Here is a 17,874-nt window from a genome sequence, read left to right as displayed (position 1 = left end):
CTGTCACTCGGAAATCAAAAATTCCCGTGATAGGGATCTCAAAAAGTTCTTAAACAAAATCAAGGCTGGAACAGAGCCTGGTCGGGAAATACAAAAAAACTCCACCAAAGTGTCTCTCTTCGACAATAGGTCCAGGAATACATTTGACTATGGTCGCTGGTGTCTCTATTTTCACGTTCCTGACTATGGAATTGCCAATTATCAGACTCGGTTTCTCAGCGGGTGCGTCGCTGAGCGGGGAAAATCTATTAGAAACGTGAACAGGCAGGTGATGAGCCGTGGGCTTCTGCTTAGGAGTATGTTTCCTTCGGACCGTCACCCAGGCTAATTCTCCGGGCTGCTCCGGAGCTTCCCTTGGACTGCTAACAGACCCTGAGCTCGGTGGCTCCACACCAGCTAACGGGGCTATCATTATCGCTAAAGGAGGCAGAGGAATAACTAAACATGTGGCACACCGAGCAAGAAGCGAAGCGAAACAACGATGACGTCATCAATCACGTGACACTGGTGTTTTGATACAAGCTCCGACACAGTGTTTCAAATCACTCCGCTTCAGGAAAAGTGACACAAGCTCCAAAGCCTCGGTATCATTTGCCCATCACTAGATTTAAGTTTCCTTTCCATTGTGCACGGCTCATAACATGCTTAAAGCTTCCCTGGTCGAGTTGTTGGGGCTTTCTGCGGAGTGTGTGGTGTTTTTGGGGACATATTACATGATTGACGATGTTAGTACAAGTTAATCGGTACATACTGCTAAGCTAGAGTTTGTTTCCACCGGAGGTGGCCCTTCAAAATAAGAGCATTTCGTTTAATTTGTATAAGTTACAGGAAGTGATCATGGCTTTGTATGGCAACTTAACTTCGAACCAGTTTACATGCAACCATGCCATTTGTGTCCCTTTATTCATTCATTAACATGTTATTTTATATTCACCACTTATGTATACTGGTTGTTACTTTACAATGTACATATTGCTACGTATGTCTCATTATTAGTATTCACTGTAGTTGTATTTCCTTTGTTCTTAGGAAAACCACAAATCTACCTGTCCTGACAGACTATGTCATTGGATTATTAAAGCGCCTTAACTGCAACTCAGCGACTCTTATTTATCCTTGGGGATATCTGGGCTTTAAGTGGTGTTCTGGCCGACACCGAGGTGACGATAGCGTCAAAGATCGATCCAGTGTGATAGATCAGCCAATCTGAGTTTTCTTACCTACACTGATTTTATTTTACTTTACAAGGAGAATGTATGCACTGGATGTATGTTGGCTAGGAAGTTTGAAGCAGTGTTTTGTTGTAACATCCATGTAAAGCAAATCTTAAATTAGTATCATAAGCTGTGTTTCCACTCAGACATGAAGCGGATCTTTTCAAAATTTGAAATAGAAGAAAATATAATCAATGCGAATTTGATTTCCATCAGGTGTGGTAATTTACGAAAGAGGTGTTGGTAACCTAGCAACCAACAAGCGAAGCTAATGGAAACTGGACAGCAATTAGCACATGTGTGTACAGTGGGTACGGAAAGTATTCAGACCCCTTTAAATTTTTCACTCTTTGTGTCATTGCATCCATTTGCCAAAATCAAAAAAGTTCATTTTATTTCTCATTAATATAATATTTAACTCACATGCTGTCCATTTCTTCTGATCCTCCTTGAGATGGTCCTGCTCCTTCATTGGAGTCCAGCTGTGTTTAATTAAACTGATTGGACTTGATTAGGAAAGGCACACACCTGTCTATATAAGACCGTACAGCTCACAGTGCATGTCAGAGCAAATGAGAATCATGAGGTCGAAGGAACTTCCCAAGGAGCTCAGAGACAGAATTGTGGCATGGCACAGATCTGGCTAAGGTTACAAAAGAATTTCTGCAGCTCTCAAGGTTCCTAAGAGCACAGTGGCCTCCATAATCCTCAAATGGAAAAAGTTTGGGACAACCAGAGCTCTTCCTAGACCTGGCCGTCCAGCCAAACTGAGCAATCGTGGGAGAAGAGCCTTGGTGAGAGAGCTAAAGAAGAACCCAAAGATCACTGTGGCTGAGCTCCAGAGATGCAGTAGGGAGATGGGAGAAAGTTCCACAAAGTCAACTATCACTGCAGCCCTCCACCAGTCGGGGCTTTATGGCAGAGTGACCGTTCTTGACTGGCCCAGCCAGAGCCCTGACCTAAACCCAATTGAGCATCTCTGGAGAGACCTGAAAATGGCTGTCCACCAACATACACCATCCAACCTGACAGAACTGGAGAGGATCTGCAAGGAAGAATGGCAGAGGATCCCCAAATCCAGGTGTGAAAAACTTGATGCATCATTCCCAAGAAGACTCATGGCTGTACTAGCTCAAAAGGGTGCTTCTACTCAATACTGAGCACAGGGTCTGAATACTTATGACCATGTGATATTTCAGTTTTTCTTTTTTAATAAATTTGCAAACATTTCTACATTTGTTTTTTTCTGTCAAGATGAGGTGCTGAGTGTACTGAGAAATAAAATGAACTTTTTTGATTTTGGCAAATGGCTGCAATGACGCAAAGAGTGAAAATTGTAAAGGGGTCTGAATACTTTCCGTACCCACTGTAAATGAGAGGGACTTGTCGTGTCCTGATGTCCTTCTCACTTTTGGGAAATCATCAATCTGACTAAACTATAACTGACTCAAATTTACTAAGTGTGGCTGGCAATCCTCTTCATCAGGATCACAAACGCGAGAGAGACCACTGAATCCAAGTGCACAGGTGTTTATTCACACAACACACAGTACAGACAAGGTGAGTTACCCTGGGGTAGACTGACAATGCTTCTGAAGCTCCCTGCTTTATGACCTATGGTCAAGGGTTTCATATACGCCCCTTGACCCACCTCTTTTCATTTCAAAGCTATGTCCATTTACCACTATTAAATTCCCTTTTTTGGTCATATTGGTGTATAGCTCCTTCTCAATTTCTTTTTTTAAGATGCTGGGGGACCCACACCCCGCCCAACTCTTCTGTTAGGGCTTGGTGTGATTCCCCCCACCCTCTCTTCCCATTCCTTTGTTAGATTCTTGGATACATACAATGATATATGACACACACTATGATGTACACTGTTTTTACTCACACATGTCCTTTTAAGGTATTGTAATACCTCTCTGTGCTTTAATGTTTTTTCTTTATGTGAAATATGACTTTTCAGGATTCTTCACAAGCTACATAGTTTGCCTAGGTGCAGCCTTAGCTTCCCAGATTTTATACACAACATTCCCCCCTTTGGTCCTAAAAGGACCATCCATCAGTCTATTCAGTGAAACCAAGCCATCACATAGTCATTTTATAAATGGAGGCACACAGTTTAATTACACTTTTTCTACTATTCCCACAGTGAGGGTTGTCCTCCAGGAAGTTACCCATCCTGCTACTGTGCAGGTGCCAGGTTCTTCCCAAATGATCAAAGGGCTCATGTCCCTAAAGCAGGGATCATCCAGATTGCCATCACTGATGGGAAAGTATGGATGAGGTGACGTGACAGGGGAAACATCCTCTTACACTCTTTTTCTTTCCTGCAAGAGGTAAAACCCCCATCCTGTGGCCCCATCCGTTTTTTACTTCAAACTACTACATAGTATAACACAACTCATAACTGTGTTGAGTGACACGGTGGAATTGGTGATCATGCATAACATACTAGTTACGTGACATTGCATGAAGATATATTCATGTGTTGATTAATACTTTTTAGAATAACACACAGATCATGATCACATAGGTAACTTGAAAAACTTATACTATAATGTATCTTTTATCATACCGAGTTGTAGCAAGGGATTGTACTACTGTGAATATTTGTATATACATATCATTGCATCAAACATATTACACATCTCATCACTATGGATCATACTTAGGCTACATTATACTTTGACTACATTAACTGTGACTACATTAAGAGACATGCTGCTCCATGTTTCTTCTTCTCTATCCGGTGCTGTATATCATAGTTCATATTGTCCATATCTTACAAGTTTGTACAGTCTATTAGTGTCACGAGTTGCGTAGAGACGCTGGGTGGAAGGAGGAGAAGCAGGACCCAAATGCAGGTAACACAAGGCTTTATTCTCCTGGGACTTCCAGGGCAAATAAGAGAACTGGGTGAGACGGTAAATTCACTACACCACATAAGATGGTCGAAACTGAAGAAAGACCGGGTGGGACAGTCGTCATAAAAAACACACTTTCACTTCATAACACAGACTAATTACAACGAATGCTTCGGCAACTAAACAAAGGAACAAAGGAGGTATAAATAGGGAGAACACAAAAGGTGATAGAACACAGGTGAACATAACGGGGACAGGTGAAACTCATGAACACAAATTACCAACATAAAGCTGCCAGAGACCAGAACAGGGGAAACAGGAATGCCACACAAAATAAGAGTCCTCTGGCAGGAAGTCCCCAGAGGGACTCATGACAATTAGTCCGTCTCACATCTAGAATCTCTGTTGATTCATGTTCTGAGGACCCGACTGTTCATTTCTTGGTAGTGGATAGTTATTTTTCTCCTCCAGGAGGTCCCACTCCTGGTCCCATTTGATTGGATGGAGGTGCAAGAAGTTGCAGCCTGCTGGCACAGTATCTGAGCAAGAATCCATTGGCATACTTCAACTGTCCTACTGCTTGTTGCAGCTCTCTGTTAGCTCGAAGTAACTCTGAAGTATCAGACTTGGCTTGATAATAGCGTTTACGCTGCACTCCTCTCCTTCTAAGTGTTCTAGGGTTTAGCACATTACACCTTTTGACAGTGATGTTAGGCATTTCAAGCAAAATAGTGTGATATCTTAACCAACGCTGTGTGTGTAGTATGTGTGCAACAGCGTGTGGAACCATCAATGTTAAATCAAAATCGCGTGACGCTAGAACGGCTTTCTCTGCTGCAGCGACGGCTCTCACAGAGGAAGCCCTGTTGCTACTGGATCCAGCTTGATGAGAAATAAGCAACAGGTCGTAGTTTTCTGCTGTCACAGAAGTCATGTAACTGACCTTCTGGTCGACAAACTGAGTGAAGTTTAAGTTAGGATGTGCAGAGGTCCACATGTGCAGAGAGTTGTTTACCATGCACCATAGCAGACAGGGGAGCTTCACGCAGCGAATAATTCGGGATCCACTGCCTGCAAAATGATGTCATGCCAAGAAAACTCATCTTTTTCTTTTTTTTTTGTTATTTTTCTTTTTTTTGTGTGTTTTTTGTTTTTGTACAAACTGCAGTTTGGAAAGACTTACTTTATGGCCATTTTCTGCAAGATGTTTTAGCAGGTGCACTGTATCTATTTTGCATGCTTCTTCAGATGGACTACAAATCAGCAAATCATCTACAGTATATACTGTAGTAATGCTGAGCCGGCAGGTAAATAAAGGCCTTGAAGGCTTCTACTGAGAGTAGAAAGTAACTCGTATTTTCAGAGTAACCTTGAGGACATCTGGTCCAGGTGTAAATCTTTCTTTCAAATGAAAAGGCAAACCAGTACTGGCTGTTCCTGTGTACAGGGACAGAAAAGAAAGTATTGGCCAAATCTACTACTGAAAAATGGGTCGAATTTGGTGGTACCACAGACAAGATGGTTTGAGGATTACTTACTTCTGGCGCTTGGGGGTGGATGGCTGCATTCACCGCCTGTAAATCTTGCCTATATCAAATTTATGGGCTGCCCAGAGAGATTTTGGAAAGCTCTGGTGGTAAACTAGTTTCTATGATGGTAAAGGCTGCAGAGTTAGCGGTGTTGTGGCTATTAATGAGCTCAACTGTTCTACAAACTTGTACAACTGATGTAAATAGTGTACGATGTACATCACCCTTCTTACTGTACTCTGTCCTAGGATCTGATGCTGTTGGTTGAAACTCCTCGAGGAACAGCAAGCTCTGCAACCAGCGGTTTAGGTCTTTCCAACTCCAGTCAACAGGTTTTGCCAGTGGGATGTGTGGAGTGTTTCCTGTAAAAAGTTCTTTCTGGGTAGGGGAGAGCAGAACAGAGGCAACAGCAGCAGTCTTTGTCCAATAGACGTGTGCCAACTTTATCATTTCCACTTCCTTATTTTCTACTTACCACTGCTTTTCATACTCCTCTTCCAGTCCTACATCTACATGTGCTGTGCAGTGCAATGATTTGTGTTGTATCAGGGTACCTGCTTGTGTACAGTGTGAGTGTGCAAAGTCTATGAGTTGTTGTGTAACAGGAGTCTCACCTACAACCTGCCATTTATATGCAAATTGTGAAAGGACGTTAACCATCTGAGTGAGCTGAGTTGGATAATCCTCATCTCCTTGTTTCAGGACCTTTATTCCATTAGGTGTTGAGTGTAACACTATGCCGAATTGACTGCTGGCTGGAGTCTCTCTTCTTGTGTATTGCCTTTGGTTGTAATATGGAGGAGGAGGGGGAGCAGAGTCCAGGCCTGGATCAACCTTGTGTAACTCAGACAGAACAGGATACAGAGATTTAGTGTCAGAACAATTTTTTGGTCTATATATGTTCTGGTTCTGTTTGTTTCTGTTTAGACCTTTTCTCTCTATCTTCATACTGCCTTCTCTTCACCTTGCTTTCCCTAACATGACATTCTTCTTTCCACATGCAATACGCTTTCCAATCAGCTTGGAACACCTTGTGTTTGTTCCTTTCTCTCTTGGACAAAGACTTGTGTTGCTCTGCACTCTTTCTTTCCTTTTCTTCTTTTTAAGTTTATCTTTTAAACAAAGTTAACTGTCAACTACTCAGACTAAACTCCACAGGAAAACCCAGCTCCCACCAGTTGCTTACAACTTGTGTTGTACTTTTTTCTAATTTCTTCATTTAACAGTGACAAATAAGTTGGTAGACTAGACCCTGGCCAGGCATTGGCTTCTGTGGGAATGCAGGCACACTCTGTGACTAGTATTGCAGTATAGTGTAATCCTATATGTTTAGACACGTGACAGGGTCACCGCTCTTCACTGTCTTTACCATGAGGGAAGGCAAAGGGAATAACAACTCCATATATGGTAATAGTCCGAATTCCTTTTGTGGAAAAGTACTGGTATGTAGGGCGGTGGCCACATCTATCCTATAGTTTCCTCCATAGCTCAGATCTCTCCGTGTGTCCCATGAGGGTTGATCTCCAGAGCGCTCTGTATAGTTTTAAATAAAACCTATAATCAGCTGAACCACTCCAGACGTCTTTGTGTACTTCCTAATCAAATGGACCTGGGTAAGTTATATGCGAACTCAACACTGGCTAACACAGGTACTGCATGCGATACATACGTTTCTAGACGTGTGTATTTTGTGTCATGGTGCTTCACTGCTGCACAGAGGTATGACAATAGTTCTAACACAGCATGGTTTACCAGGGCCGTGTTATCACCATCGGTCGGTGTGCTAGCATCTGATGCAACAGCAGGTGCTACATCAGCAGAATAAATATCTAGAGGTGACACAACGCTAATCTCTGAAGCCAGAGAATAACATTCATCACTGTCTGACTCGCTATCTGATGAGGAACAAGTCTCACAGTCACTCATGTATGCAGCTCCAGCTAGCAACTGAAGCATAGACAACTGCTTGCCACCCTTCCGAACCGTATCACCAGGAGGAGGTGTAGGAGGAGTGACATTGGGCGTATACAACAGCGACCTCTCGCGCACCGCCTCAGCCGGCGGTGTGGTGTCCTGACTGTACAGCAACAAATCATCAAGTTTATGGTAGGAAAACATACAGCCACATCATCACCTTGAGATGAAACAGCCGCATCCTCCTGCACGCCTCGAGTTGAATCAGATGGTGCGGAATCCTCCTGAAGATGCAGTGGCCATGCTGTAGTGTCATCCTCCACCTGAGGACGGGTGAACTGTAGCTCCCCCTGCTGCTGCTCCAGAAAGTGTGTGGCGGCTGCAGTCTCCGCTGCCCACTCTGACACCCACAGCTCGGTCTCCTTATCGAGCAGCGGTGTCGCTGCAACACATGTATCGGTCTTCTTCTTCTTCTTCTGCTCCTCCTTCTTCTTTTCAGATCTTGCAGGGGCGGCTCTCAGTCTCTTGGCCGGATGAAAATCGTCTAGATATAAACACAGACAAACCGTTTGAAAAGTATTTAAAACAGTGTTATAAACAACCCCTTTATTTAAACGTGTTGAAATGCACTTTATAGCAATCTCATACCGTCACTAAAGCACACCAACAATTTGTAAAATCACTAGTTTCTGTTAAGCATTGATCCTACTTTAAACACGAATACACATCAGAATAACTCTCACCTTCATCATGCAGGTACGCACTGCTACGTTTATCCGAATCAGCGCTGGAGCCTGTTGAGCGTACCGTATTTCCGTTAGAATCACCTCAGTAACAGCCACAGACCGAGATTATAAAATTATAAAAGAAGGATACATACCTCCAGCAGCTGTTGCTGAATGTGGAGAATCCTTATCCAACAACGAAATGGTTGCGGTACCTGATGGAGTCACGCTATTTTGAAATACATTGTATTCAATGCAGACGGTCTGGTATACACGCTATTAAATAGTGGAACAAACGACGCACGTACCTGATGGAAAGATCATCATGGTTGTTCCCGACAGTTCTCGCTAATAAACAAGCGATAGAAAAGGCTGCCAGGCGCCTTCTGCAGGTATTTAAACAGCCCGCTACACGTGATACACACACACCCGCAATGGCATTCGCGTCAGCACGCCGCATCCCACAAACAACGTCATGACCAATAGGAAAATAGCGCCGCCCGGTGGGAGGAGAGCGTGACAACGATTTTATGGTTTTATTGTTTTTATGACTGTCATAAACACGATCATAAAAAGTGACCCCTCCCACAAACCATTCCTATACTACTGGAGTGGTCTTAATTTTTATTAGGTTTTTATGAATAACTCCTCTTGTGTTAACTTCTGATTTATTTGATTCATATGTTCGAGGGGCAGACACAATCTCTATGTGGTATGAGGGGGCGACGGCTCTAAAGAAACTGCATAGAGGCGTTTTAGACTGAGTTTCTGCGTCCCGGTCCCCACTCTGGATTGTCAGGCTTTAGGTTGGCTAATAAACTCAGCCAAATTCCTAAAGATGAGAGCTGACGAGCTGACTTGACTAGTACCGGAATGTAGCAGTTAATGAATTGTTTAGAGAGTTTAGTTGGTTTTTAGGTGTGTTAGACTATAGCTAGTCTGTTGCTAATCTGTAGACGAACTATACAACACACACAACACAACACGCTTGCAATAGAAAGTGATTCACTTACCCGGAAACAGTTGCAGTGTCAAAGCGTCACCATACACAATACACAATGATAGTCTATGACAACTTCCCTTGTAATGGATGATCACAGTGTGGATGACCTAAATGACTTCTTGAGACACAGAAATGTTCCTGAGTAAACCATGATACCCTGTATCACGAGAAGGTACTTAAATGGAAAAGCACAAAATTTCAAACAAACCTGTTAATGATTAGGGTATCTAATCATTGTCTATAAATATTTTAAAACTGTTTCATTGTCCATGTGTAGATTGATGCCAGCACATACCACTGATGACAGATGACGACTTATTTGCCATTATATGGTGACCACCTAGCAGTGTTAGGATTTTGTAGGAGGACGAAAACAGCTACAAATCAATGTTTTTGAACAAAGCTTTTTGAGCACCTGAAAACGAAATTAGCATTAGACGAAGGTAATGCAGCGTGCCTCTTGGCGTGGGTTTTGTTTTGATTTGCTAAAGAATCCTCAAGTGTGTGGTGTCAACACGATTATTTTACTGCTTCTGATCGGGTTGGAGCTTCTGTGATATTAGAACAAGCCTCCTTGGGATATGTGAAGAGCGATGTAGTGGAGAATTTTCTCAAATACATGCCTGATTCTGAGCGTATAGTATTTGAATCATGGCAATCAGATTTTTTCAGTGTTGACCAAGAAGAATTAATGTGTGGATAATGGACATAATCTAATCAGGTCCATGGAGTGTGTGTGTTTATATAGTTACATAATTTCCATGTAAATTTTGTTATTTTGTTGTGTAATGTTAGTGACCAGCATACTCACGTAAAATATTGCATGGGAATGAAGTACTTCACCAAATAGCTCTACACATTAATGAAAGCATATTACTGGTGGTTACCTAGATCAGTTGTTAAGGATAAGACCGTAGGACATAATAGCATCATCATAATTGTGATCAAAGAGGTACATTTAAAACACTTTAGTTGGCACTTTTAATCAAAGAATTTTGTTTACAAAATAGACAATGTTATTTTAATTTTTGTTCTTATATTTAGCTAAGGAATTGTTATGTTAATAATAGCACCAAAGTAATAATTTGTTTGGCATTACCTGAGGTTAATTCATGTTAGACATATTGTTGACATATAAAGGCATAAAGGGAAGATAGTAATATATGTAAGAATCAGTACAATAACATATTTGGAAACTCAAATTACTGATTGAAATTACTGCCTTTACAGCCTGTTTTGAAGATCTTGCATGTTATGGTTGGACTGTTACAACCTTTGTTGCCATTACTGTTATCATGTACTGTGAAAAAAATTATTCTTGGCCCTAATAAACAATAAACAATATTTTTAAGTAAAATCTAACTGAAATATACAATATTGTGGTGTGCAGCAATCTAGAATCAACCACTAGTGCCCTAGTGCACACTACATAGCCCCCCTCTAAGAGGGCTAACTGTCCCCAGCGCCCTTAGTCCACCACAAAGTCCTGAAGATGTGAGGGCAGCCGCCGTTGCTGCCTCTTTGACCTCTGAGGTTCCCCCTCTGGGGAAAGACGATCTGGTTGCTCATCAGTCCCTTCCGCTTGGGGTGCTAGAGGCTGGTAGGGTGCCAGTCTGTCTCTATGAAGCACGACAGCCCGGTTGCGCCCCACCAGCTTCACCCGATATGTCACTTCAGTCAGTCTGTCCAGCACCATACATGGCCCAACCCAATGGCTCATGAGCTTGGGCGACAGTCCTTTCTTGCGGGTTGGGCAGTACACCCACACCTGCGCACCAATCTCCAGAGGCTCCCCTCTGCAGCGTGTATCGTAGGCCCGCTTCTGGCGGACCCCAGCATCTGTTAAGCAGTGGCGTGCCAGTTCATGGACCTCCCGAAGGCGGTCCCAGAGGTTTTGCTAGGACCGATTCTGTTCACCCTGTACATGCTTCCTTTAGGATATGTCATTAGGAAGCACTCTATTAATTACCACTGCTATGCAGATGACACTCAGTTATATCTATCTATTAAACCTGTTAACACAAACCAGTTAACCAGACTTCAAGCCTGTCTAACTGACATAAAGGCCTGGATGACCAGTAACTTTTTACTTTTAAACTCGGAGAAAACAGAAGTCATTATATTTGGGCCAAAAAAATCTCAGAAATAACTTTTCTCAAATTATAGCTACTCTAGATGGCATAGCCCCGGCCTCCAGCACTACTGTGAAAAACCTTGGAGTTATTTTTGACCAGGACATGTCCTTTAACTCACACATAAAACAAATCTCTAAAACTGCATTCTTTAACCTGCGCAACATTGCCAAAATTAGGAAAATCCTGTCTCAAAATGATGCAGAAAAACTAGTCCATGCATTTGTTACCTCAAGGCTAAATTACTGTAAATCATTACTATCTGGATGTCCCAGTATCTCCATAAAAACCCTCCAGTTAATCCAGAATGCTGCAGCCAGAGTCCTGACAGGAACTAGTGTAGCCGGTCTGTCCTACTACTGGCGAACCAGCTGGAATTCTGTGTTGTGCTTCAGTCAAAGGGGAATAAAACATTATTACAACATTATTTCTGTTCGAATAAAACAAAAAAAAAAGTACACAGATTTCTGGTAACTCGGCTACTCCATGCACGTCTCTCTCCTCAGCAAAGCCCACGGCCAACTGCTATATTGAGTGCCATACAATCCAATTTTGATAAATTAAAATAAAACAGTATTGTCTGTATAAATACAATTCCACATTAAAAAGAAAAGGTTACCCACTGGTGGCAGTTTTATGTTGAACACATATACAATGAACTACAGCATAAATAATGTAATTATTGCAAATTTGCGAATTGAGAATGAGAAGCGATACGTATGCTACAGCAACCTAGCACATGGAACGGCTACGTTTCATGCCGTATTAGCTAGTACTCGAGCTAGTACATACAAACCAAAATTAACTCCAAAACAAATACAACATGGTCTGTGACTCTGACAAAATAACACGAGCAGATATTTAGCTGGTTCTTCCCCACAGTTTAACGTTTTAACATTTCACCAAGGAGAGTGCCCAGATAGCTCACTCTCTTCAGCAAAGCCCGCGGGCAACTGAGGAAAGTCGTGTGAGATGAACCGGAAGTGACATAAGTCGAAGGTCACAAAAGTAAAATTGTCAAAATCCATCGAAAATAAAATACATATTTAGATTACACAAACAAAACGTATAGTTCTAACAAAAAGGCATGGGGTCTTGGTGAAATATAAATCAAATTAACATATCTGCTACACTAGCAAGAGAGATCATATTTCTCCTTTATTAGCTTCTATTCAATTGGCTCCCTGTAAAATCCAGAATAGAATTTAAAATCCTTCTTCTCAAATACAAATCCCTTCATGATCAAGCTCCTTCATACCTTAAAGACCTCATAGTACCATATTATCCCAATAGAGCACTTCTCACTCTCAGAGTGCAGGTCTACTTGTGGTTCTCAGAGGCAGAGCCTTTAGCTATCAAGCTCCCCTCCTGTGGAACCAGCTTCCAGCCTGGGTTCAGGAGGCAGACACTCGCTGTACTTTTAAGGCTAGACTTAAAACCTTCCTCTTTGACATTCCACCATTGAATGTCACTAACCTTGTGCTCTCTCTCTCCCCTAGTTTGTGCTCTCTCCCCCTCTCTCTGTACCTTCTGCAGGTGTCCCCGGTCCTGGAGCTGTATATCGCTGATGTGCAGTTACTGGCCCCACCAACCTGCAGTGTCTATTTGTTGTTTATTGTTGCTGTTCTTTTCTCTCTCCTCTATCCACTCACCCCAACCGGTCGAGGCAGATGTTCTGCTGTAAGTTTTTTCTTCCATTAAAGGGAGTTTTTCCTCTCCACTGTCACCACGTGCTTGCTCATAAGGGAATTGTTGGGTTTTTAGTTTTTGTAAAGTGCCTTGAGATGATTTGTATTGTGATTTGGCGCTATACAAATAAAATTGAATTGAATATGTGCTTTTAGTAATTCCCCACATTCCCCATAACAGCCCACATATTTTTAAATGTTTCACTTTGCTGTGGTTGTGCACATATACTTATCTGACCATACCCAATGATGCTGCCGCCCTGCTGCCGTATCCTGCAACGATGACGCAGTCTGCTGTTTAAGTTGTCAATGAAACCCTTTTCCTTTCCCTTCTGCCCCTTGTACCAAGCACAAGAAACACTGCCAGGACGGTGAGTCCTGCCAGGTTGATCAGAGCTGTTCTGAGACTACAGCCCAGTCTATTAAATTGGGTCCAGGGTCACCTTTTTTCCCTTGTCTTAGCGCTAGGCTGAAGGGGTCTCTTATTGAGAATCCCTTCCATTCTTCTTTTGTTTCTGATCAGTTTCGAAACTTTTTGACTCAGCCACCTTTTCCAAATCATCTCTAACTTCCCTTAAAGCACTGGAAGGCGGTGGGGCAGGTACACAATGTGTTAGGTGGTGTCAATTTGCTCCAGCTTTTCAGTTTACCTGAACCAAGTGGGAGGTACACTCAACCACTTCGAATGGTCCAGTCCACCTGGGCTCAGTCCACTTTTGTTTGTGGACTTTCACCTGTACCCAGTCCCCTACCTGTATTGCTGGAATTGGTTCTGGAGTTGCCTCCTGGTCTCCTTAGTGCTTTCATCAGAATCAGAAACAGGTTTATTGCCAAATAAGTGAGGGGTTCACATTATAAGGAATTTGTTTTGTTGAGATGGTGCATACATAGAGCATAGACATGACGAGTTACATATAACATATAATAAGTCTTGAATAAGCAGCATAGATAAAATAAGTAAGGTGCAGTGAAATAAAAAATACTGTATGTATACTTTTCTTATTTACAAGGTGAATTTACAGAAAGAGCAACACAATATAACTAAGTAGTGCAGTGGGATAAACAGTGCAAAAGTCATCAGGTGGATGACTGGAACAAGGTATGGTGACTGTGCTAAAGTGACAGAGCAGAGCAGTGCTGTTTGGAGTTAATGAGTCTGATGGCAGATGGGAAGAAGCTGTTTTTATGGCATGAGGTTCTAGTCCGAGTGGACCGTAATCTCCTGCCTGCACTCTAAAACCCGATAAGTTAATTTAACTCAAAAAAAATTGGTGAAACTGATTACATAAAAATCTTTAAGTGATGATAACTCAGTTTTGTAAGTTATAAAAACACTCCTTATGAGGTAGGTTTTACTGGGTATTTTTAATTGACAGTAACTAGACTTTGTAAGTTACAGAAGCTTTCTGTATTAAGTACTTTTTACTAGTTATTTTGTTTCTGCAGTACAAATCAAAATTAAGGATATGTAGCTTGTAAATATTTATTACATCTAACAAAAATATTTAGTTGCCTAGTAATAAATTGTTGGCGTCATGTTTACTTAAAGTTTGAAAGCTGTACAAACTTTGCTGTAACTTAAAACGTTGCTTACTTCTAACTCATAATTGCAAATTAGAGTACTTAAAATTTCTTTTGAAACTGATTACATAAATTGTTTTAAGTAGTTTAAACTCAAAATCTCTAAATACACACATTATGGCTCACCATTAAAAGGCTAACACAGACCATTTCCATGAAAGTTACTCTTTAATTAACCACAAAGCATTAACCAAACAAACTATAAACTATGTTTGGCTAATGGAAATACATTATTTACAAAAAGTAAAATTTGCCTTGTCATTTTTTGAACATTCACTTCTATAAATTGACAATATTAATAAAATCCTCAATCAGATAATATGTAACTCTTCACTTGGTATAATTTTGTCGTTTATTAGGCACTTCAAAATAAAAAAAATAAAACTCAATATTCCCAAAAGCCATTCTGTTCATTGCTTTATCAAACTTAACAAAAATTGCCTAATAAATGCAGCAATTTAAAAGCATCCGTCTCACCTTAGGTAGCATGGCAAAATATCTGAAAAGAGTAGGTTATACATTATTTCACCCAAACTTCTTTTGGATAGATGCATTAATCAAAACTTACATTAAACAGTAACATCAGAAACTGAAATAAGTGTTTCACCAATCACAAGGGCTTAAGGACATTTGCCTGAAGAAAGTTATCGCTCTGATATGTGTATGAATGTGTCACAGTTTATATTTCTATATGTTTATCAATGCATGATTCATCCTATAGTCATTTTTGTAGAAAATCATTTAACAAACTGTTTATGGATTTGATAACAATTGTAAAGTCTGTGCTTGGTCAATTTAACAAACATTATTTTACAAAACCACAGTTCTATGGTACAATACAATAATACCATAAACAGTCTAGCTAAATGATGAACCACATGGACCTAATTAACGTGCAGAGATCAAAGAAATAGCTACTGAAGTATCTACAGTATGACTAATTTTGCCATACTATTTTACACATTCAGTACACATCCAGTACAAAAACTGTTTACTGCCAAGTAACAGTAACACTTTCAAACTCTTAACTGAACAATACATACAACAACAGCACATGAAATGTAGAAAAGTGCAACATTCATTGCTCTATAGTACGACAAAAGTGACAGTACTCTTGTGCATGTAATGTCTTCAAGTAAAGCAGCAACTTACAGTGAGATTACTCCACTGCCAATAGTTCATTTTTAAGACTCAACACCCTGGGTCTCAACTTCCCATCATCCAGGCCCTCACAACTTTCTGGATGAAGTCAAACGTGTTGGCCAGGTCTTTTGGGTAACTTAGATGGAGAGCATAAATGAGAGCAAAAGGTGTGACAAATGCATCAGCAAGAGTGGTGCATTCAATAACCGTGTTACCCTCAACAAGCACAACTCTTAGTCCAGCTTGACTAAGCTATAACCAAAGCTTTTTGCTAAAAAGATGCACCTGTGACAGACAGGTGACAAATTCAAGGAAAAACAGGTGTAGCTGTAGAGGTCAAATCCTTGGCCTCTACAGCAATGATTGCAGTGGAGAGAACTAATTATAAAAATTACAATTACTGATCTTGTCCAGATATGCATCATATTATTCCAATCCTGTACATCCTGTGTAATGCTATGGAGACTTTTAATAACTGACACTGTAGACAGTAACACTATTATAAAATCAGTAACTGTAACCCTAACCCTAGGATCCACAGGTGGATCACACGAAGAACACAAAAAAACTGATGAATGGCAAACAAATTTGCAACGATAAATGTGCTGACTTACATCCTACAGCCTCAGAAATCTCGAGTCATCCTCATGCAGATATGCAGGCAGAGCACGGAGGACAGCAGCACGTCTCAAAAAATATTTTAGCTTCAGTACAGATGCTGAAAACCACAACCATACACTGATCAGCCACAACATTATGACCACCTGTACAATCTAATGCAATACAATAGCTCTGTCATGATTTCTGCATTAGATTGTACAAGTGGCCATAATGTTGTGACTGATCGGTTTACAATAATATGTATCACAAGAAAGAGCCCTTCCATGTCTTCAGAGATGGTAAACTAAAACACAAACATCTTGGTCATACACCAATAAGTGTAACTAACTTACAGTACCTGGAGGTCATAAATCCCAAACAGATGATCAGATGATTCAAAGCTTCAGCTACTTTCCCTGAGCGAGCAGCTTTCTTCCTGAACAAGCTCTGAAGGCGAGGGGAATGTTGATCCAACACAGCATAGAAGTGGTTCTTCAGATTCATGTTTGTGATTCTGTGAAATTCAGCACAGATCTGCACAAACAAAGTATATGTAAGTGTGGCCCTGTAGAAAAACTAAAATCTAATATCTACAAATGGTGTAACACCAGTGTTAATGAAAAAACAAAGTCTCAGGGCATGCACATGTACTAAGAAAAATATTTTCACCTGTGACTCCAATTTTAGGGCAGGCCAGCGTTCAAGAATCTCCTCAACAGGTAGGTCATCACTGACGATCTCTTTCCGCCGCAGGGCAAACGTCATCTGCATTAACTTTGTGATCAATGGAAGATTTTTCTCAGTCATCTTAACTTCATCTGCAATTTGTACTCTGAATTGTTCAAGGCTTGCAGCATCTTGACCTCTTGGGAAATTAGGGAGAAAATTCACTTCTGCCTTCTTTGGTCTTTTATGTTAGTCTGGGGAGCTTGTTCGTCTGGGTTGTTTCTACTCCTCTTCCCAGAATTGACAGCTACCTCGTGAAATCCAGCCCGACTTAACTTTGCACGGTAGTTTCCCATCTTAAACCTCAGACTATTTTTCCAACCATACCATCCCGTCTGAATGCTTTGAAGCAGTGCATTTTGGCTGCAAGGGTCTCAAGAATGTCATGTTTTTGTCCCCTAGATAATTTAACCCTCTGGGGTCGACGCACGCGCCGGCGCGTTTTGACGCATCTTTTTCTGATAAGGCCGAAACAAACTGAAATTACTCCGTCAATTCTGATCGTACAGATAAAAGAAGTATATCATTCAAATCTGTAAAGGGTCTAGTTTTAGTGGTATACCATCATAATAACAACAAAACGTTGTGCTTTTTTTAAATAAAGAAAGCCGATAGGGTGCGCTCTTGGCCTTTTCTGTCTCTGCCATTTCTCTTCACAGACTTTTTATTTAATCCATATGAACGTACCTGTCTCACCTCATTACAGGTAATGCGGTCCCACCTTGTACTCTGTTCACTGTTCACATGTAAAT

The sequence above is a fragment of the Mastacembelus armatus genome, chromosome 17 (genome assembly GCF_900324485.2).
Source record: "Mastacembelus armatus chromosome 17, fMasArm1.2, whole genome shotgun sequence".
NCBI classification, from domain to species: Eukaryota; Metazoa; Chordata; class Actinopteri; order Synbranchiformes; family Mastacembelidae; genus Mastacembelus; species Mastacembelus armatus.
This window is presented reverse-complemented; position numbering follows the sequence as displayed.